The sequence below is a fragment of the Oratosquilla oratoria genome, chromosome 2 (genome assembly GCF_046742065.1).
Source record: "Oratosquilla oratoria isolate Oo_2021 chromosome 2, ASM4674206v1, whole genome shotgun sequence".
Lineage (NCBI taxonomy): Eukaryota > Metazoa > Arthropoda > Malacostraca > Stomatopoda > Squillidae > Oratosquilla > Oratosquilla oratoria.
In genome coordinates this window covers 71,160,325-71,182,824 of record NC_134778.1, presented here as the reverse complement: position 1 = coordinate 71,182,824, position 22,500 = coordinate 71,160,325, and positions in this window count along the sequence as shown.

Sequence of the window (22,500 nt, the reverse complement as noted above, 5' to 3'; positions counted from 1 at the left end):
GGATGGTTATGGTTGAACTAGACAAAGGATGGGAAGGCTTTTAAAGTGTGGATTCTAGAATCAGCCAAATATTTAATACAAATTTTCTCGCGTTCCGACGAAATAAAATTATAGGCCTACGTACGAGTATGTGCCCTTCATTTATCTTCTTAGGGTCCCAAACTGCCGCCCAGCACAGCATGAGGTAACCAATGGTCATACGATAGAAGTTTTGGGATTTATCACTTATCTATCTTAAGCTGAGCTCTGGGTCTCGCGTGCCGGAAAAAAGGCCGTTAGTGTGCCAGGTTTGGCACGTGTGCCAAGGGTTGCCCACCCATGGTCCAGGTCCTTAGATTCTCACTTTAGCCTCCTCGGAAACTCTGCTTAGTCTTTCCCTCCCTTCCGCTGGAAATGCATACAGTTTCCGCTTCTCCTTAAAGGGTAATACTATTCCAGGCTTGGGCGTTTCAGCCTCCAGAGTCTCTGGTATCCAGTGCCACTTGGCAGAGAATGCCTTGGCTTCTGAGACCGTTGGTGCAAGAATGGACCCCGAAACCGTAATGACTTTAATAATGGGAGACGTCCCTAATCCACGTCCCTTATCCTACGATTGCCAGTGACCACCAACTGATGTTCTTAGGTGGGCAGGTAACGGCTAGTTGCGCCGGCCATTAGAAAAAGTGTCTGAAGTCTTAATTGCGTGGTTCTTAACGAAACATGTGTTCATATTTGCATTTCTTTGATCGGTAATGATCCTGATATTTACGTAAATAGGTTTTGATGAAATGGGTCTGAAAACTGGCATAATCTTTACACGTGTCTTTGACCACATTTAGTTGATTTTTTTCCAAATTCAAAGAGAAAGAAAAGGAGAGAGAGAGAGAGAAAATATCCTGAACATGTGAAAGAAAGTTTTGTACAGTGAGTATCAAAAATCAGTGCAAAATAAACTTAGTTATTTTTCAGCTCAAAATGTAAATTTATTCACAAAAAAAAAATCATGTCAATTTATCCTGCTGTAAAAAATGAACGGTCTTTTTTGACAGACATTAGTGAAGGACATATAAAAAAAAAATCATTTTTGGGTTACCCTGTGTATGCTCACATTAGAATTGCCACATGTCACCAGAAACCAGCACGGTTCTCTCCTATGTTGTAGCAGATTCATTTGCTCGCAGTTGTACTCAAAGGAGATTTGAAGTAGAGAGAAATGGATGGGAGTTGAGTAATACATTCAGTATTGCATTACATAGAATTTTGTTGTTGTAATACAATCATCAGATGGTTCCCTCAGGGTCGGCAAGGATCTTCTTATGCGAATTCATTCGGCTAATGGGTATTGTGGTTTAATCTTTTGTTTTTCTGTAATAATTTTTTTATTATGTTACAAAGGAATAAGACGGCTTAGGGAATTAATTTGAATATACAACGGAGATCACGATGTCAAGGGAAGCCGGAGAACCGAAAGACGAATAAACGAATAATTCGAAAACAGAAATTTTGGGACACAACCGAACGAGAAGGAGAAAATGTCCGGGGCGGATTCCGGGAACAGCTGGGAAAAGGCTGACCGTACGGTTTGTCCTTTATGGATTTATGCTAATGCGAATTGTTCCGAAGTCAGCTTCTGCTGGAAGAACGTTTGTCAAAGGTCCTCAGCTTCGTTTCGAACTCAAAGGAACACCCGTACCAGAAGAATTAGAGAAACAAAAAAGATCAAAACCATAAACCTTCAGCAAAGGGTTTTCTGGTTCTTCTCTTCGTTTCGAACTCAGAAGACTACCTGTACCAGAAGGTCTCTTAGAACACAGAGACCACAGCCTTTACCAAAGGGTCTTCCGGTTCTTCTCTTCGTTTCGAACTCGGAGGAACACTTCGATCTCAGAAGAATACCTGTACCAGGAGGTCTCTAAGAACACAAAGACCATAACCTTTACCAAAGGGTCTTCCGGTTCTTCTCTTCGTTTCAAACTCAGAGGAACACTAGTACCAGAAGGTCTCTTAGAACATCGAGACCATAACCTTTACCAAAGGGCCTTTCGCTTCGTAGTTTCGTTTCGAACTCAGGAGAATACCTGTACCAGAAAGTTTCTTAGAACACAGAGACTACAACCTTTACCAAAGAATCTTCCGCTTCTTCTCTTCTTCTCAAACTCAAAGGAACGTTAGTACCAGAAGATCTCTTTGAACATTGAGGGACCAAAGGGACTTCGACTTTCTTTTACTCTCGAACTCAGAATAACACCTGTGCCAAAGGTCTTCTTCTTCGTCTCTAACTCGGAGGAACACTTCTGTCAGAATAAGGTGCGCTCTAACAGCTCGTGAAACATCGAGACCTCAGCATTTACCAAAGGTTACCTTTTTTTCAATCGAACTCGGAGGATAACCTGTGTCACAAATAGGGTCTTGGCTACGGAGGGAGTAAGGTTCCCTAAACGGCCGGGAATGGTCAGAGTCGTGTTTTTATTAGTGGAAAAAAAAAAAAAAAAAAAAAAAAAAAAAATCCAGCGCCACTTTTTGGCAGCGCGCATATTGCGCTGAGCATATTTGCAAAGGAGTAATGGTTCGTTACGATTTTTTTTTTTTCTTTTCTTTCTTTTGCTTCTTTAAACGATTCGCCCTCGTTTGGGCGGCCCGTGTTGACCTTTTTTTTTCTCTAATTCTTGCAAAGGCACATAAAGTTTGTTCTTTTTTCACAAGATATGTTTGTTTCATGGGTAAACTAAAGTGTTTTGTCTGGTCTTTGTCATTATTTTAATATATTTTTGTACTCGTTTTGAAAGAGTCTGTCCTTATTTTACACCGTGTTTGTCCCTATTCTGTGATGCCTTTTTGTGTCGATTATTGGGTTAGTTTCGGACGCTTAACAAATACTGACAAGTCTGAGCACACCAGGCCAAGATGGTGACCTTGGATTTAGCTAAGCGCTTCTAGGCGTAAGCCCCCCCCCTCTCTCTCTCTCTCTCTCTCTCTCTCTCTCTCTCTCTCTCTCTCTCTCTCTCTCTCTCTCTCTCTCTCTCTCTCTCTCTCTCTCTCTCTCTCTCTCGCTCTCTCTCTCTCTCTCTCTCTCTCTCTCTCTCTCTCTCTCTCTCAATGAAGAAGAGAGGAATTGGAAGATGAAGAAAGGAGAGGAAGACGGGGAGGAGGTGATGAAGTGGGAATTGAGGTCAGAGGCACAGAAATGCATTGGAATATTACTTGGAATGGGCCCTCACACGCGGAAAAAGACGAGGAAGAGGAAGGCAAAGAAAATGAAAACGAGGAGGAGGAAGACCAGGAGGAGGAGGAGGAAGAGGCACGAGGTGGAGGAGGAAGAAACAGCATGAGGAGGAGGAAGACTAGGAGGAGGAGGAAGAGGCATGAGGTGAAGGAGGAAGAGGCATGAGGAGGAGGAAGAAGAAGCATGAGGAGGAGGAGGAATCATGAGGAGGAGAAGGAAGAAGCTGAGGAGGAGAAGGAAGAAGCTGAGGAGGAGAAGGAAGAAGCTGAGGAGGAGAAGGAAGAAGCTGAGGAGGAGAAGGAAGAAGCTGAGGAGGAGAAGGAAGAAGCTGAGGAGGAGGAGGAAGAATGAGGAGGAGGAGGAGGAAGCATAAAGAGGAGGAGGAGGAGGAAGAAGCATGAGGAGGAGGAGGAGGAGGAGCAGGAAGCATGAAGAGGAGGAGGAAGCATGAGGAGGAGGAGGAAGAAGCATGAGGAGGAGGAGGAGGAAGAAGCATGGGGAGGAGGAGGATTGGGCATAAGGAGGAGGAGGAAGAACCATGGAGAAGAGGAAAAAGCATGAGGAGGAGGAAGAGGAATACGAGGAGGAGGAAGACGTAGGAAAGGATAGACGTGAAAGAAAAAGAAAATGGAAGAAGGTGAAAACGAGAAGTGAGAAATGTAAGAAGATGGAGAATTAGAAAGGGAAGGAAATGAGGAGGGAGATGAAGAGAGAGAGAAGAATATGGAGACAAAGAAGAGGGTGACGAAGGAGAAGGAAGAGAAAAACAAGGAGAAGCTAGAGAAGTAGAAAAGGAGAGCAAAGAGAAGTATTTAGGGAGAAAAAAGAAAAGTTAAGGAAAAGAAGAAAGACAGCGAAAAGAATAAAAAAAAAACCAGAAGAGGAATGAAAGAGGAAAAGGAATAAACAAAGGAAGGGATGAAAAAAAAGAAATGTTAAAAGACAAGAAAAACTAAGAAAAGGAGAAAAGAGAAGAGAAGAAAAGAGAAAAGAAGAGAAAAGAAGAGCTGGCCGGTAATGCAACCCCAAGGGGGGTTTTTAGGTGGACGCAATGAGAAAGTATTCAACAGAAGTGTTGGGGGCGACGAAGATGGGACAAAGAGAAGCGAGAGAAAATATAGAGGAGGGAGAAAATGAAGAGGAGAGGCGAGGAGGGAGAGGAGATGCATGGAGGTGAAAGTAGGAGGAGGAGGAGGAGATGGAGGGAGGTGTCTGGAGACATCAAAGACGAAGAAGACAATGGAGGGACTGCAAAAGCCGGGCGCGATGGGAGGCGATCAAGCAGGAGGAAAAAGAGGAGGAAAAGAGGAGTCTGAGTAGGGGGAGAATGAGAAGGAGGAGGAGGAGGGGTGGAGGGGGAGGAGGAGGGGTGGAGGAGGAGGAAGAGGAGGTGGATATGGAGGAGGGGGAGGAGGGAGGAGGAGGGGTGGAGAAGGAGGGGGTGGAGGAGGAAAACACGGGTAGGGTAAAAAACAGGAGTAGGACGGGGAGAATGGAAAGGATGAAAATAGAATTAGGGCCAGAAGAAGAGTAGGAAGAAAACATAAATGAGGAGGAGGAGGAGGAGGAGGGGGAGGAAGAGGAGGAGGTGTACCAGAAGGAAAACGAGGGATAGGAGGAGTAGGAAAAATGGAACGAAGAGGAAGAAGAGGAAAAGGGGAAAGAAGAGGAGGAAAAGGAAGAGAAGAAGAGGAAAGATGAAGAGGAGGAAGAGGATTTGTATGGAATATCTAATCACCAATAACTAACGCTTCCATCTACAGTGTTTCTGTCACATTGAAGAGATGAAGTCACAGAGATGGCAAAGAAGAAATCTAAGCAGTGTGACAGAAAGAAGAGAGAGAAAAGACAAAGCAAACAATATTTTTCTTTGAGTGGAGATTTTCCCAAATATACAAGAAAATTGCGTTTATCTGGTTTGTAGAAGTGTTACTAAATTCCCTGATGTAATGGCGTCAATACCCCATAAGGAAGAGAAAAAGGAGGAGGAGGAGGAGAGAAAGAAGGCGCTAGAGTAAGAGGAAGAAGAGGTGGAGGAGGAGGAGGAGGAAGAGGAGAAAGGAGGGTGATAGCTGCATAACCATTTTACGGTCAATATCCCATAACAAGTGGAAAAGGAAGAGGAAGAAGAGAAAAAGGAGGCGTAAGAGGGGAAGGAGGAGGAGGAGGAAAATGAAGAGACAGAAAAAAGAGTGAGAAAATGTAAGAACCGGAATAAGAAAAATGTAAGGAAGATAGACAATGAGAAAGAAAGGACAGGAAAAAGATCGAAAGAAAGGAAGAAGAGAAAATGAAAGGAGCAGAAGAAGAAGAAGAAGAAGAAGAAGAAGAAGAAGAATGAACGAGCGAGATTGGCGAAGGATCAGGAAATGGCGAAGAGAACCAATTGGAGACCAACAATTGAATCGAAAAAGGAAAAACAGAGAAAAAGAAATAAAATAAGGAAGAGATGAGGAGAAACAAGAAGACTAGCTGTTGGGAATCGAAGAGGATTAAGTAGAAGGGCCAAAAGGAAACATACCCAAAAGGACATGAAGACATAAAGGAAGGACCAACAGGAGAGGAGTAACTAGAAGGATAAAGGCGGGGAAGGACAAGAGGAAAAGAAAATGGAAGACGGGGAAGGACAAGAGGAAAAGAAAATGGAAGGGGAAAAAGCGAAATGAGAGTCTGAAGGAGGTGGTTGAGGGGAGTTGAGACTGAGGCGATCTCATTGTGTATGAGCAGCTAAGCTTTTTGTGTGCGCTGCCCATAAAACAGAGAGGCACCCAAATGTGGCACAGATGCCAATAAAATCGATGGCGGCAAATTGGTTTGAGGTGGAACAGGAGGAAACCTCCCACCATCCTTACCACCAGCAGGAGACCAGAGGTACCGGTAGGAGACCATGAGGTACCTTTAGGAGACCAGAGGTACCGGTAAGAGACCATGAGGTACCTTTAGGAGACCAGAGGTACCTTTAGGAGACCAGAGGTGCCGGTAGGAGACCATGAGGTACCTTTAGGAGACCAGAGGTACCGGTAAAAGACCATGAGGTACCTTTAGGAGACCAGAGGTACCTTTAGGAGACCAGAGGTGCCGGTAGGAGACCATGAGGTACCTTTAGGAGACCAGAGGCAGCGGTAGGAAATAGAAACGGACAGAGGATATTTGTTCCTAGAGGATCACAATTGCTTCCTAGTAGAGTTGTTGGTGCACCAGAAGGTAGCTAGATCAAGGTCTACGCAAGAACAGGTCAGTTCTTTTTGGACCGAAAACGATATGACGTCATAGTTGAGTCAGTCGTAGGTCGAGCCACACACACACACACACACACACACACACACACACACACACACACACACACACACACACACACACACACACACACACACACACGTGTGTCTCTCATGTAGTTAGTTTTTTGTTTCTTTGTTTATTATCTTATCAATATATCTATTAATTCATTTATCTATTTATTTTTGTTTTATTTGTCTCTTAGTTTCTTCTCTCCTCGTTTATCTTTTTATTTTTCTTCTCTCCTCGTTTTATTTTTCTTGTCTTTCTCACATATTATTCCATCCTCTATTTTTATCAATCCTGTTAACTCCCATCCAACCTCCTCCAGCCTTACGTACCTCTAAGACACTCTCCTTCTTCCCTCCCTCCCTCCTCCCTCCCTCCCTCCCTCACTCTCTGCATCAACCTCTCCCCGCCAAATACCCACCTCCTCCCCCTCACCCGCCCCCTCCACCTGTGTTACTTCCACGATATTTCGGATCTAGTATTGTCTTGCGAAAATTGTATTTATTGCAAACGAATCAATTCACTGATAAGATTAACATAATTCATTTCGTAACAGATGGTATTTTTTTTTTTTACTATAACTACCATTAGCCTATTTCGTTCTTCATTTTCTGTTCAGATCTAACGGTAAGGAGAGGAAAGTGAGTGATATGCCGATAAGGAGATTGATAACAAGATAATAAACCTAATCCTCCTCCTCTGCATCTCTCTCTCTCTTTCTCTCTCCCTCTTTCTCTCTCTTTCTCTTTCTCTTTTTGTCTCTCTCTTTCTGTCTCTCTTTCCCTCTTTCTGTTTCTCTTTCTCACCCTCTTTCTCTCTCTCTCTCTCTCTCTCTCTCTCTCTCTCTCTCTCTCTCTCTCTCTCTCTCTCTCTCTCTCTCTCTCTCTCTCTCTCTCTCTTCCCCTTAATGTTCTAAATCCCGCCTTTAAGCTCTGATTAGGCTCCCTTGTTTGACTTCTCTAACGAGCAATTAGATAGTGTTCGGCAACGCCTTCTGGATGACGTCAGTGGCGTCTCCTCGCTTTCCCGCTAAAAGGTCAAACAGAGTTAGCCTAAAGCGGCACTGACGCAGTCATTAAATTGACACATTATATCGACTCACTGCTATTCTACAATGTTATCACTATCCTTACGATAATATGCAATTCTGGTTATTGTATAACATTTTCTCGTTATTCTAGGGCCCGCTGAAGCATATAAAGTGTTTCATATTTGTTGAAAATATCCTATGTCGACATGACGTCACGCATCTCTCGATCGAGACGATATGACGTCATTCATTAAGCACCGCCTACCTACGTGTGGACAAGAATGTTAGTAAACAAACGGGACAATTCCTTCCTTGTCGTGTGAAGATTTTTTCTATTTTTTTATTGACGCCATGCAATTTTATTCACATCTATGCCGTCATATTAATCTCGTGATTTGATGCGCTGAATTTTCAAAATTCATATCCTCATAAACGTCTCTCTATTCCACATGACATTAATGACACGTGTGTGTGTGTGTGTGAATATAATTTGCCCTGACAGGTTTTCACAATTACATAATGGAAACGATGCAATTTACTGATTTCTTTTTTCAATTTTGCAACCATTACACATATTTGCATTCCCCTCCCCTATTTGAAATTAACACAAGTTTTTTCATGCTACCTTGAATACCCAGTGCAGGACTCGAACCTACTCTTTGCACCAGACACAACAAAACACTGTCAGAAAGTACAATTATAATAACAGCATTAGACTACGAAAGCAAATGATAAATGCGCCCATTGCCGTTTCAAATGGATGTCAAATAAATTACTGAAAAGGGCACAAAATACGTATTCAGCTATCAGAACTTTAATAACGACGAATTAAAATTATTGAAAGCTTTATATGCAAATGGTTTGATTTAGATTATGACAATTAGATGAAAATATATTGGCTACGTAATATCAATCCATCTAGTATATATGCTATTACACAAATTGTTACTAGATATATTTTTTTTTACTAATTCTATTGCGTCTACTACAACTTGTTGCTTGTACCGCTTCTACATTTCTACTATTACAACTACTGATACTACGACCACCGTTATCAGTACCGATATTTTACTTGTACCAATAATCATACAAAGGGTAATTTTATTATTGGTGTTAATACTAATGTAACACAAATACTAGTAATACAACCAAGGTTTTATCGTAGACTACTACTGCTACTGCTACTACTCCTACTACTACTACTACTACTACTACTACTACTACTACGTTTCTGCTGCCACCGTAATTAGAATTACCATTATTACTATTGGTGTAGATTGTCTATCAGAGTACTCCTGTTTACGTCTGAATAGTATTATGATAGGACTAATTTCGTGCAAATTAATAATGAAATGTATGCGAATGATGATTAATAATTCGGTTCAACGTCGCAAAATCCCCCTATCAGTAGGCTAGAACGGTGCCCCTTACTTCTTGGTGTGGAATCTAATAAACCATGCCATTGGTCCAACTCGCCGGTGACAGGGTTCGAACTTCCGTCAATTCGACCTCCGTCACAGGTAGCGGCGCTCTAAACTGATCGGCGAGCGAATGATAAACATTTGACAGCAACTGTTTTCGACTTTCGCCCTCCTGTCTGTTTGACCTTGAGTCTGACCTTTCAGGGTCATCCAAGGTCATAAGTTTTCGTACCAAGAGAAAGGTCAAATGTAACTTTCATTATGTCGATACTAGTAAATATTTTCCTAAATGTGACTGTTTTCTAGGATTAACTAGAATGTAGAACAATGAATTTGACTTTGGAAGGTTACATCAATCTTCTTTTTTATATTACGATGTATGGGATTTTAACTGAGAAATTAGAGATAAAGTATATATAAAGTAATTCGGATTCTTTTTTTTTTCTTTTCTTTTTTAAGAAGAATGACTTTTTCAAATATTTTGACCTTACCCTGACCTATTGCAAAAAAGAATAAATAAATAAATAAATAAATAAATAAATAAATAAATGTATAAAATAAAATAAAATAAAATAAATAAGAAATAAATAAATAAATAAATAGATAAATAAATAAACCAGGAAAGAGAAACTCGAACAAAAGCATCACCTCCCCGGACTTCGCCTAGCCAATACAAACAATTCCAAATATACAAGTGACTTTCTGAAGTGTCACTCTGGAAGCTCTGCCTTGATCACGAATGCCAAGCACCAGCCTCGATTCCCCGGGCACAAGCTTCCGCCATAACTGATTCATCGAGATCCTCATCCGTCCTCTCGGACAAGCGAGACACTTCGGGGCGACAGACCGAGGTCCAGACCAGAGTCCAGACCAGGGTCTTAGATTAAGGTCCAGACTAGGGTCCGGACCAGGGTCTTAGATCAAGGTCCAGACCAGGGTCTTAGATCAAGGTCTTAGATCAAAGTCCAGACCAGGGTCTTAGATTAAGGTCCAGACTAGGGTCTTAGATCAAGGGTCTTAGATCAAAGTCCAGATCAGGGTCTTAGATCAAGGTCCTAGATCAAGGTCCAGACCAGGGTCCTAGATCAAGGTCCAGACCAGGGTCTTAGATCAAGGTCCAGACCAGGGTCTTAGATCAAGGCCCACACCAGGGTCCTAGATCAAGGTCCTAGATCAAGGAGCATCAGTTGAGGGACCCAAATCAGTGGCCCCAAAGTTGAGACCCACGTTGCCGAGACCCAAATCAGGGGTCCATTCTCGGGGACCAATTTTGGAGTCCTGAGAACTTTTAGATTTTTTTGTTCTCGAAAGTTTAGCCAAATGAATGAAAAAGACCCTGCGTGCGTGCACGAAAACACGTACACAAACACACACAACACAGCTGTCGATTACGAGTCCAACACGTGATCCAAGACCATGTGAATCACACACACACACACACACACACACACACACACACACACACACACACACACACACACACACACACACACACACACACACACACACACACACACACACAGGCACACACACAAGCGCAAACATACTTGCAAGTAAATATTTGTTCACGTGTACATCAATGCTTACATATTTTCATGTTTACTTGTCTGCACATATACAGTACATATATATATATATATATATATATATATATATATATATATATATATATATATATATATATATATAATGTGTGTGTCTAAAATGATCAAAGTATTGAAGAAGATATAAAACATATTCTATAACCCTTTTACTATTGCATGCTTTCCTCAGCTGAATAAAATCGCGTGGCGGCAAGCAGATTCTCAAAATCATTAAAGAGTTAACGGAGAGAGATACTCTTCTTGTGTCGAAACGCTTTCCCTTCAGCTGCATAAAATTGCCGGACCGGCGGAGAGACGAGATAAAACTTTGAGTGAAAGGAAGAGGACGTTTGAGGAAAAAGAAATGAACGTCAAGGGAAAGAGTGAAGATTAAAGGAAAAAGTCGATATCAAGTGAAAAACTGAACATTAATGAAATCACTGAGTAAGATTAGTATTCGTGTCTTTTTGAATATATGAACACATGATCTTGACATTAATAAACACAACAACGACAATGTTAAAGAAAATTTAAAAAAGAACAAGAAAATAAAGACTTTTGTCACAATATCTGAACAAGATTATATTGTTTGAGTACATGAACTTGACATTAATAAACACAACAACGACAATGAAAGAAAATGAAAAGAAACAAATAAAAGAATGAAGAATTTTGTCACAATATCTGAACAAAATTATATTAAGTATTTTGAACAAATTCCCGTGAATAGTTTTGAATATATGAACACATGAACTTGACATTAATAAACACAACAACGACAATGAAAGAAAATAAAAGATAAAACGAGAAAATGAAGACTTTTTTCACAATATCAGAACAAGATTATATTGTTTAAGTATTTTGAACAGATTCCCGTTAACAAAAAACGGTGTAATCAATTAAATTGAAAACTTGAAAAACAAACTACTTTGTTGATACAGTATTAATTGTATCACATTAATGTCGACAATATTTGAAATGCATCACTTTGCATGACGACATTAATCTCGTAGGTTTGAACAGGGGTGTTTCAGCATACATGAACATATATACAAACATGCAAACGTAAAAACATGCAAGCATTGATGTACACTTAAACAAATATTTGCTTGTAAGTATGATCACGCTTCTGTGTGTGTGTGTGTGTGTGTGTGTGTGTGTGTGTGTGTGTGTGTGTGTGTATGATTAACCATGGTCTTAGATCACGTGTTGGAGTCGTGATCGACAGCTATTACCCTCCCGGAAGAGACCTCAGAGCTCATATATGACCGATCTATCGGTAATGCTGTGACTTTACACGCACACACAAACCCAACTCCCTACCCACGAGAGTTGGAGTAACGACTCACAGCGCAGCGATACTGAAATTATTTCAGCTCTGGGCGGGATTCGAACCCGGACCGCCGTAGTGACGGCCGCGAACGCTAGCACTGCGCCATGGTGTGTGTGTGTGTGTGTGTGTGTGTGTGTGTGTGTGTGTGTGTGTGTGTGTGTGTGTGTGTGTGTGTGTGTGTGTATGTGTGTGTGTGTCAGTGAGTAAGAGTAACCTTGTAGGATGTACGACGAAGTAAAATTTCATTACATGTTCCTTGTAATGTTATTTGCTTACGCTGTAAGCTTTAACTCTTGTCAGAAGAAATCGTCATATTTTTCTGTTCCTCCAAATCTGTTCATCTACATTTCTTTCATTTCTGTCTGGTAATGAATTTTGTTATTTTCTTGTTTTCTGTGACTTTATGTCGAATACTTGTGTCATGGATATACTCGTAGATAACAATGATATTATGCACAACTGCAAACTCTTTAGAAGCACCTTAGTGTGATCATTAGCGACGAGCTTAAGTTGTCTGAACCTTGTAATCTGTTTCGCGAAATGGGAGCAGGATATGTATTAACATTGTTATTGATATTATTATTATCATTATTATTATTATTATTATTATTATTATTATTATTATCGTTATTATCGTTGTCGTTGTTGTTATTGTTGTTAACGTTGTTGTTATCGTTGTTGTTGTTGTTGTTACTATTATTATTACTCTTATCCTATTTCATTTATTTGTTTATTTTTAATTCATATGTATTTAATTGAATTAAATTTCATTTCATTTCATTTTATATCTTTTTATTTCTTAAATCTAGCTATAACGAAACAAATATATAGATGAATTGGAATAGGCTTACTCCGTTTGGTCACCAAATCTCGTCAAAGACATTGACAAATTGGAAAGGGTACAGTTGTGAGGTACAAGACTGATAGACTGAGAGAAACAAATCATACGAAAACTTCTCAAAACCCGTTTCACCAAAAATGCTGAGACTGGGTTGCTAGGTATAGGTTTTCAAGATTTTTAAAGGAAACTGCTTTCATTAGAATTCAGAATGTATCTTTACACTAAGTACTAAGAAGACAAGAAATAGGGGTCACAAACTGTCAGGATGTTTGTTTAATCTAGAACTGGGAAGAACCAATCTACACTACCGCGTAGTCAGTAAACCTTTCCGAAGAGGCGAAAGTCTAAAATTTGAAATCTTATTTTTTTCTAGATGAATACCTAGAAAACCCATCAACTGGAGTCTGGAAAAAAACATACTTGTATGAACCCATGCATTTTTTTTTAAACTAGGACATCAGCTATGTCGTCAAGTGATTTTATTCATCTAAGAGGATTCTTGCGTCGAGGAAGAAGATAGTCGTGGTTCGGAGTTCCTGGATTCTACCAATCTATTTTATTCAGCCGAAAGAGACAACCCCCCCAACGTTAAGTTAAAAATATCATAATTGGGGAAGACTTGATGAAAATAATGTTTTCCTTGTCAACAACGCACACAGCATAAATTTGGGTACTTCACTGTTATATCTGAAAAAAGAAAACGTGCTTGAGGTTTTTTCAGAAATTATTTAACCTCATTTTTTTCTCTCTTGTCAAAAAATTCCCAGAATCGGGTTACGTTGTTAACGCCTTCATTGCCAGGTGTCGCTTCTCTCATTGTGACTGTCGCCAGGCGATTTTATTCATCTCTGTGGCCTCCCCTTGGTAAGGCAGAGGTGTAGTTCTAACTAGAATTACACCTTCCGTGCAGGGTGGTCCTTTTTTTTTTTTACAAAGACCTCAGCCTTGGGATCCAAATGTCTTCCAGAAATAATTTATGTTTCAGAATTCAAAGGATTCAAAATTCTATCTAGATTATAATGACTCAAGTTAACTAAAGGAAGTGTTGAAATATCTATTTAGAGTTATGATAGATGATCATTTTAGTTATTGATGATAAAATGTATCTTTTGTTAAAGCTTCGTTGTATAAAGGGGGAAGGAGGAGGACGAAGAGGAGAAATTGGAGGAGGAGGAACAGAAAGGGAGGAGGACGAGGAGGAGGAGGAGGAGGGGATGAAGTCCTCATCAGCTTCATGAAACTTTCAGCCTGAAATTCAGCCGGCTTCAGGACCAGACAAACATGCCATAGGGATTTGATCTTTCATTCAAAACAATCCATTTCAAAAGCTGAATTTCATGGTGCAGTCATGCAATCTATTACGAAGATTTTCACGCATTTTCTGCTGAGTATTTATTTTTCAGAGAAACTCTTTTTGGACATAAAAGAAAAACGGGAAATAATAAAAACACAAATATTTTACAAACTGAAGAACCGTTTGATGATGCACGATTCTTTGATAGTGTTTGTACGCCTTTACATAGTTTATTCAGGTTAACTCGAGAGATTTTTTTTTTTTTAGATTATGAAAACCTGTTAAAAATTATCTACATTTTTATTTTAAGAATATATGGTATAGGGAATACCCATCAGGAGGCGCCTTAATATGACCTTTTGTGCTTAGACATCGGAATCAGCAGGATTGGAACACGACTTGAGTTATGTAAACACAACCAGATTTTTTTTAAGTTAAATTCGAAATATTCTATTCAGTTGAGGGTCACGGACGGCCGAGGACTCTTTCAGCCTGTGGTCCTCTATATGACCTCATTCGTTGTAGAATATGAAAAATACGTCATAGCCGTCAGTAAAAATATTATCTATTTATTGTTCTATTTATTTGTCTATATATTATTTATTTATTTGTTGATTTATTTATTATTTATTTGTTGATTGATTGGTTGATTTATTATTTATTTATCTATTTGTTGATTGATTTATTACTTATTTGTTGATTGATTGATGTATTTATTTATTACTTATTTATTCATATATTTATCTATTTATTCATTTGTTGATTGATTGATGTATGTATTTATTACTTATTCATTCATTTATTTACTCATTTATTATTTATTTATTTTTTAGGTCGCTCAAGTCCTTAAATTACTGACTGCATAAAATATGCACTCAGGATCCCATACAGAGAAAGGTGCCAAGTGACGTCACACTATACTCGCCTGATATCTGTATGACGTCATAAACCCACAATGCGCTATCGCTTCCATTGATAGGTACTACAGTGGTTGATATTATCCAACTGTGAGAGAAATTTAACTTTTTGTTGTGGATTTACGACGTAAGGCTTTTTACGAGGTAGTAAACTTAATCGTATCGTAAATATCCGATGTAGATGAATACTTTTTACGTGAGAAATTTGCTAGTGGACAGCGACATCAATCAGTAGTTTTATTGGCGCCTGAGCGGTAGGTTCGAGTCCTGCACGCGACGGTCATAGAATTATCTGATGAAAACTTTATTACACCCCCTCAGATGAGGTCAATTGTGTATTTGTTTGTCTAACCTGGTGATTTTATTCATTTTGAAAAAAATAAAAATCACAAAGTCAAATTTATCTTAGCTAATGGGACTGAGATTTGTTCTATTCGTGTATCTCTCCAACTATAGATAGACCATTCTATACAGCTGTTAGAAACTCTTTAGTAATCAAAGACAATTTCTATGAAAACGAAAATCTATTGCGTCTCTGATATTCAGCAAACAGCGCGTTCTAAGTTATGCATTAATATCCCGGGTCACCACTTGCTCTCCGCTCCGAGACATATTGCCATATTATGATCCACGATTTAATTTCACCACGTTACAGGTGGCCATCTTTTTACTTTCCTTTGTGAATTTGTCAGGTGTCTCACAGACGACAGACACCAGCAGAGGCCTCTGACACCAAAGGACTCTGGCAAAAGAGCTGTTTTGTAAATGTAAACTAGAGTTTTTCGTATAGGTAAGAAGTACTGATGATCAAGGGAAACAAAGAGTGATGGATGGGGGTGGAATTGGTGGGAGTGGGTATTTGCCTTAACTGGCTACCTCCCTCATAAGGGGGAAAACCCTTGACGTGTATATGTATGTATGTATACATATATATCTGAGTGTGCGTGTGTGTTTGTGTGTGTGCGTATACATGTATGTATATGTGTCTACATGTGTATGTGTGTGATATGTGTGTGATTTGTGTTTACAAAGGATTACAAAGGATTACAAAGGCAAAGCATGCCGACAGGAGACCTTTTGATCCATATCTAGGTCGGATGCAAAAAAAAAAAAAAAAAAAAAAAAAAAAATCATATTAATAATAAATTAAAACTATAACAATGTAAATAACAATTAAAATACATAAATAAATGCATTGGTATAGTTGAATAACAAACAAACAGGTAAATAGTAAATGATAATAAATTGACATATAACTAATAATAAATGAAAATCAGACAGACAAATTATAACAAAACAAAAACAAATAATATAACATAAATTATAATAATTACAGCATCTTACTTAGGTATTTATCTAAATGATTCTTAAAGCTTCGAACTGAACTACATTGCACTACCTGTGCAGGAAGTTTATTCCATTCATTAACTACACGGTTGGCAAAGTTGTTTCTACCTACTTCCAAATTGAATCTATTTCCGGACAGTTTGAGACCATTGTTTCTTGTCTGATTCTCATTCAATGTGAAAATTTGGTCACTTTTGATGTTGTCAAATCCCCTTAAAATCTTAAAGACCTGTATCAAGTCACCTCTGAGTCTACGCTTTTTTAGCGAAAACAGATTCATGTGTTTTAGTCAATTTTCGTATGATTTATGTGTGTGTGTGTGTGTGTGTGTGTGTGTGTGTGTGTGTGTGTGTGTGTGTGTGTGTGTGCATACATTTGTGCTTGCGTGTATGTATTTGCTCGTGTGTATGTGTTTTCATGTGTGTGTGTGTGTGTGTGTGTGTGTGTGTGTGTGTGAGTGTGTATGTGTGTGCACGCACGGGCGTGTGTAGCATAAGCGAGGTTGCAATATTTTCTTCGGAAAGATATCCATGATATGATGGTGAGGTCAAAGATAGAATTGTTACAGGAAGTTTTCAGTTTTGTCTTCATGAATAATTTGAGGCTATGAAGTTATCCAGTATTTTGACTGTCCTAGACTGGATTTTTTCTTTCTTCTTCTTTTTTTCCTAAACTTCAAATGAATCCCACAATAATCTGCATCAGATGAATATATTCTTAATTTTTTTTTTTTTTTTTTTTTTTTTTTTTACAAATTACCACGTCTAGAAAAAACAAGCTTGAAAAAGCACACCGCAATGCATATTGAAAGAATGTATTGTTACAATAAATTTTCAGCAAACACGCACATATATTGTGAAACAAGGTCACGTGGTTGACATTGAATACACACACACACACACACACACACACACACACACACACACACACACACACACAGGCAAGCACATACACACAAGCAAATATATTCACGCAAGCACAAATACATATACACGTGCACACACGCGCACACACAGATGCTCACACACACACACACACACACACACACACACACACACACACACACACACACACACACACAAATGCGCAAAGACACGCACGCAAACACACACACAAACAAACACACCCATGAGCTCTGAGCTCTCTTCCCGGAGGGCAAAAAATGTCGATCACGAGTCCAACACGTTATCTAAGACCGTGGTGAATCACACACAGAAATACACACACGCACGCACACACAAAGACACACACGCACACACACACACACACACACACACACACACACACACACACACACACACACACACACACACACACACACACACACACACACACACACACACACACACACACACACACACGGGCACCTCGACAATGTCAAGCTCGGTCCAGCCTTCATTTATGGCCTTATGGCTCAGACGCAGCTTCTAAATTTTATATGTCTTCTGCTTCTCCATCAGCAACAATAATAAGAAACTTTGTCTCCGAACGTCGTCTCCTTAAATGAAGATTTTTTTTTTTTTTTTTTTTGCCAAGCGATGCGGTGCGAACTGAGTTCCTTGTGGCACTTCCCTCCTAGCTAGCCTACCACCTGTTCAAACGAGCTCTAATTAACCTTAATTACGAGGTAATTGACATATCCATCTGAGTTTAATTTGTGCCCGGATTATAAAGGCGAATTGAGGGTTTCATTAGACAGAATTGCTTGACATTTGCCCTTTTTAAATTTCGCTTTTGTTGCATGATTGTTGCGGTGTATGAATGTCATGCAAATGTATATCGGTTCTGACAGACGTGACGTCATGTCGTCCCTTCTGAAGTTGCAAAACGTCTCTGAACTCTTTGACTTCATTTTGATTTTAATGATTTTTTTCAACTGACGCAGACAGATTTTTGGATGACTTTAGTTACAAAATATTTCGTCCATCCAATGAGACAATCATCGGACTTGACTGAAATTTTCCGTATGTAGAGACAACACTTAATATACCAAAGACTGTGAAGCACTTATAACGAGAAGATAGCTCCAACAATGACTCCATTTTAAACAAAATAATTTTCTTTACTTTCCAAAAAACAAAAACAAAAATTATCCAGAACTGTACCTAGAATCGGTAACGGGTATGCCTAACTGCATGACGTCATTCGTACCAAACAGTAGCGCAATGCCATGAAGACTCTGCAGAGAACAAATACTCCCACCAAAATCGCCTCTGAAGACGCAAGAGAAACTCTGAGACCGAAAAAGGAACTAAGAGAAAGGAAGAAGTCTTTGACCCTTAGCTTGATGCAGTGGAGGATTCTGACCCGAGTCTTTCTTCCCAGCAAGTCCTACGCTAACAACAAAAGGATGCTCTACCACAAAGGAGAAAGCCACTAAACAACACTCCTGAATGGGACAGCAGACCTTAACGCAGGACTCTTTCCGAGATGCAAGACCAGAGTCGTTTTGAAATTAACAGTGTTTGTTTTCGTCTGGAAAAAAAAGGAAATTCAAATACCTACATTTATTTATTTTTTTTTTTTTTTTTTTTTTTGGTTCGTTTTCTTTGCCTTCGTTTGCTTTCTCATTTTCTTCTTTGTCTTATTTCTCTTTCTTTTTCACGCTTTCGTCTTCTTATATGTATTTTTTCTACATATATATTGGTTTACATTTTTACGTTCTTCTATATACTGTATGTACACATGAGTGGAAGGGCGGTGAGCTAAACACACAGAACAGTTGAAGTTTTATTCACTGACGTTTCATCCTTACCAGGACATTCCCAAAGATCATCGCCCTTCGACTCATTTGTCTTCCATACTTCATATATATATATATAGGCTATATATATATATTTTTTTTTTTTTTTTTTTTTTTCATTTCTCTTTCTATACTCTCTTGGCTTTCTTTTCCCACTTTATTATTTTTTTTTTTTTCATTTGTTCTTTCTCTTTTCTTTTTACATTCTTTTTACCTGTTTTTTTTTCTACTTTATTATTTTCCCCCTTTTTTATCTCCTTTTCTCTTTTTCTTTCTTTCCCCCCCCCCCTCTTCTTTTTTTTCCCTCTTCTCTTTTTTCCATTTATGTATTATATGCTCTTTCTTTTTTGTCTCTTTTTTCTCTATCTTCTTTTCAGCTCTTTTTCTTTATTTCTCCCTTCTTCCTCTTTTGTCTTTGATTTATTTTTCTTCCCTCTTTCCTCTTTTGTCTCTTCTGTCTTTCTTTTCTTTACTCTCTTCTTTCTTTTTTGTCCATTTTCTTTCTCTTCTTTTGTCTTTTCTCTCTTCTCTCTTCTCTTTTATCTCTTCTTTTTATTTCCTGTTTTCCCTCTCTTCTCTCTTTTCCCTCTCCTCTCTTCATTCTCTTCCTTCTTCTTATTCTCTCTTTTATGTCCTTACTCTCTTTTCTTTTTCTCTCTTTTCTTTTTTCCCTTCTCGTCTCTTTTTTTTTTTTTTTTCTATTTCACCCATGTCTTTTTTCTTCTTCCCTTTTTATTTTTATTTTCATTTTATTTCATTTTTTTGCTTGAAGTCCATCTCGTATTCACTCATTTATTTTCTTTTTTCCTTTTTTCTTTTCCACGCCTGCTCGCTTCATTTACTCTCTAAGCTCTCCTTGTGTCCATCAGAAAGATCTGCGTTTTATTACCCTTTGATCAATACATCGATCTTATCTGAGGCTGTAATCAGCCTCCTCTTCCTCCTCCCCTTCCTCTTCCTCCTCCTCCTCTTCCTCTTCCCCCCCTCCTGCAAAATGCAGTCAAAGAGCCTTTGTACCCTTCCACACAGTATAATCCTCTTTTCTTTTTATTATTTGTCTATTTCTATTCTTCCTCCTTCCAGGGGTGAAGTATTTTATGCAGTAAACTATAGTCTTGATTATGTCTGTCCTTAAGTTCTCTTTTGGTTTAAATAAATCGTGTGATCTTCGCCAGAACAGAATATGTTTAAGAAGGAAATAGGCAAAAACTGGTTTAACTATAGAGTGATTAACGAATAGGATAGACTTAGTAACCATGTAATGGGCGCCGAAACTATTGGTTGCTTAAAGAGAAGATTAGATAAGTTTATGGATGGGGATGACAGGTGGTGGGGGACATGGAACTACCTAGTGTAGGCCCTATGGTTTCTTGCAATCTCTTCCATTCTTATATTCTTGTTTTATTGTGTGTAAGAGGATGGGAGAGCTTCGCGTGAGTGTGACATGGTTCTTTGTTTACATCGAGTAACGCCCACCACACCAATCTACCTCCACCTCCACCACAACAATACCAAATCGCGATACAAATGTATCATAATAGATGCCAAAAAAAAAGCCATGAGATATTAGAGGTATGCAAATATGTATTATTATTGTTATTATTATTATTATTGTTATTATTATTATTATTATTATTATTATTATTATTATTATTGTTATTATTTTACTTTATTATATTTCATTTATTTATTTGCAAATATATCTTTCATTTTTTCCTCTTCGTTTGTATTAATAGCACTGTGTTTACTGAAAGTCGTTCTTGTTGGTAACTACTGTATGCAAATGCATGGAACGTTGTTCATGGAAAGATACATATTCATGTACTTCTGGTGTATTATTAGCGAGTGTCAGAAGACTGTAATGACAACTTGAACAAATACAGGTAAGTTGGATGGACATGCGACTTTCTTAAAAAAAAAAAAAAAAAAAAAAAAGTGAAGATATGGTACGTCCGGTTGCCAGATGCCTCCTTGCTTCATCAAAAAAGTCCCATGTTCCCACCAGCGCTTTGAACCGCGCGGAAACCGCTAGTGTGAACAGGGCCCATATATTTAAAGGAGTACAAAGTCGCAGGGCCACCAACCCCATCACATGTCGAACAAAATACTTGGTAGTACGCATAACGGTTCATTATTGTTTATGCGACCCATCTCCACATATGTGTTCCTGGGACATTGATGCGGTTCACGCTTTAACTTCATATGGTATCTGTCGCCAGACTATTTTATTCGTCTCCATGGAAACGCCATCCTCAGTAATGAAGGTGTGAGGAACATGCGAAGCTCTTGTCACAAGGTTTTGCTTGTCCTGTGCGTTAGTAACTATTCGAAGAGGCATGAGGTACTTTGAAAGTGACCAAACATAAAAAAAAAATCAAAGAGAGCAATAATTGGTCGCATTTAAAAAGACAATGTGAAAACGATCCAATTTTCATTTTTACTTTATTTACTTTTCTTTGTTTATTTGTTATTGTTAGTTATTATTGTTATTATTATTATTATTATTATTATTATTATTATTATTGTTGTTGTTGTTTTTATTGTTTTTATTGTTGTTTGTAGTAGTAGTAGCAGTATTATTATTTTTTTTTTTAACACAGATTTCTAGTCAATTGACAAACTAGCCTCCACTAAGGACAACGCCCCCTAACAGGTCAGGTCCGTCGAAAAGCAATATATTTGATTGCAGAGTGCAGAGCCAAACATTTTAGATATGATTCTTAGAAACGTAGAACGAAGTGCGTGCCACCGTAGCGCTGCCGGCATCGACCCTGGCTGGCAATTTAAGCGAATAATGAAATTCTATTGCCGGGAATCAAATCTCATTTGACACGCTGAGGAATCGTTCCACAGGTTTTAGTCTCAAGGAGAGGCTGGAGGAGGATGACACAAAGAATATAGGAATAGAATATAAAAGTGGATTTACATTTCTTTTTTTTTTTCTTTTTTTTTTTTACGATGTGTGGTTCTGGGCCGTAGGGGAGTCACGAGAGCTTTCATCTTGTTGTTATTGCTTAAGTAGAATATATGCAGTCGATATCCTCAATATACCAACAATTAATAACCATCATCCCCCCTTAACTCCCCAAATGGGGACCGCGGTCATTAATGGGTTAAATTAAGCTCTTAGGGCAATTACTGAGGTAAACTCCTCACGTCCCAGTATCATACAAGCACACAATCACCCCCCGACCCAGCTACGGCATCAGGAAGGCTCGTTTCACACGTATCGACTTTTTGCCGTGCGCCGTCCACGACACGACGTCGTGCTCTCGAATAACCACGGATGTCTATAGACGCTTCCACATGCAGACGTGGTCGTGACGTGTGAAAGCGACCATAGACACCCATGGTTATTTGAGATCACGACGTCGTGTCGCGCACGGCGAAAAGTCGATACGTGTGTAAGGTGGCGAGCTATGTCGTGTATTCTGACGTGGCTCGACGGCCGGGCAGGTCATCACCCTCGCGGCAAAGCAGAGCCATGCATTAAACATGCCATTC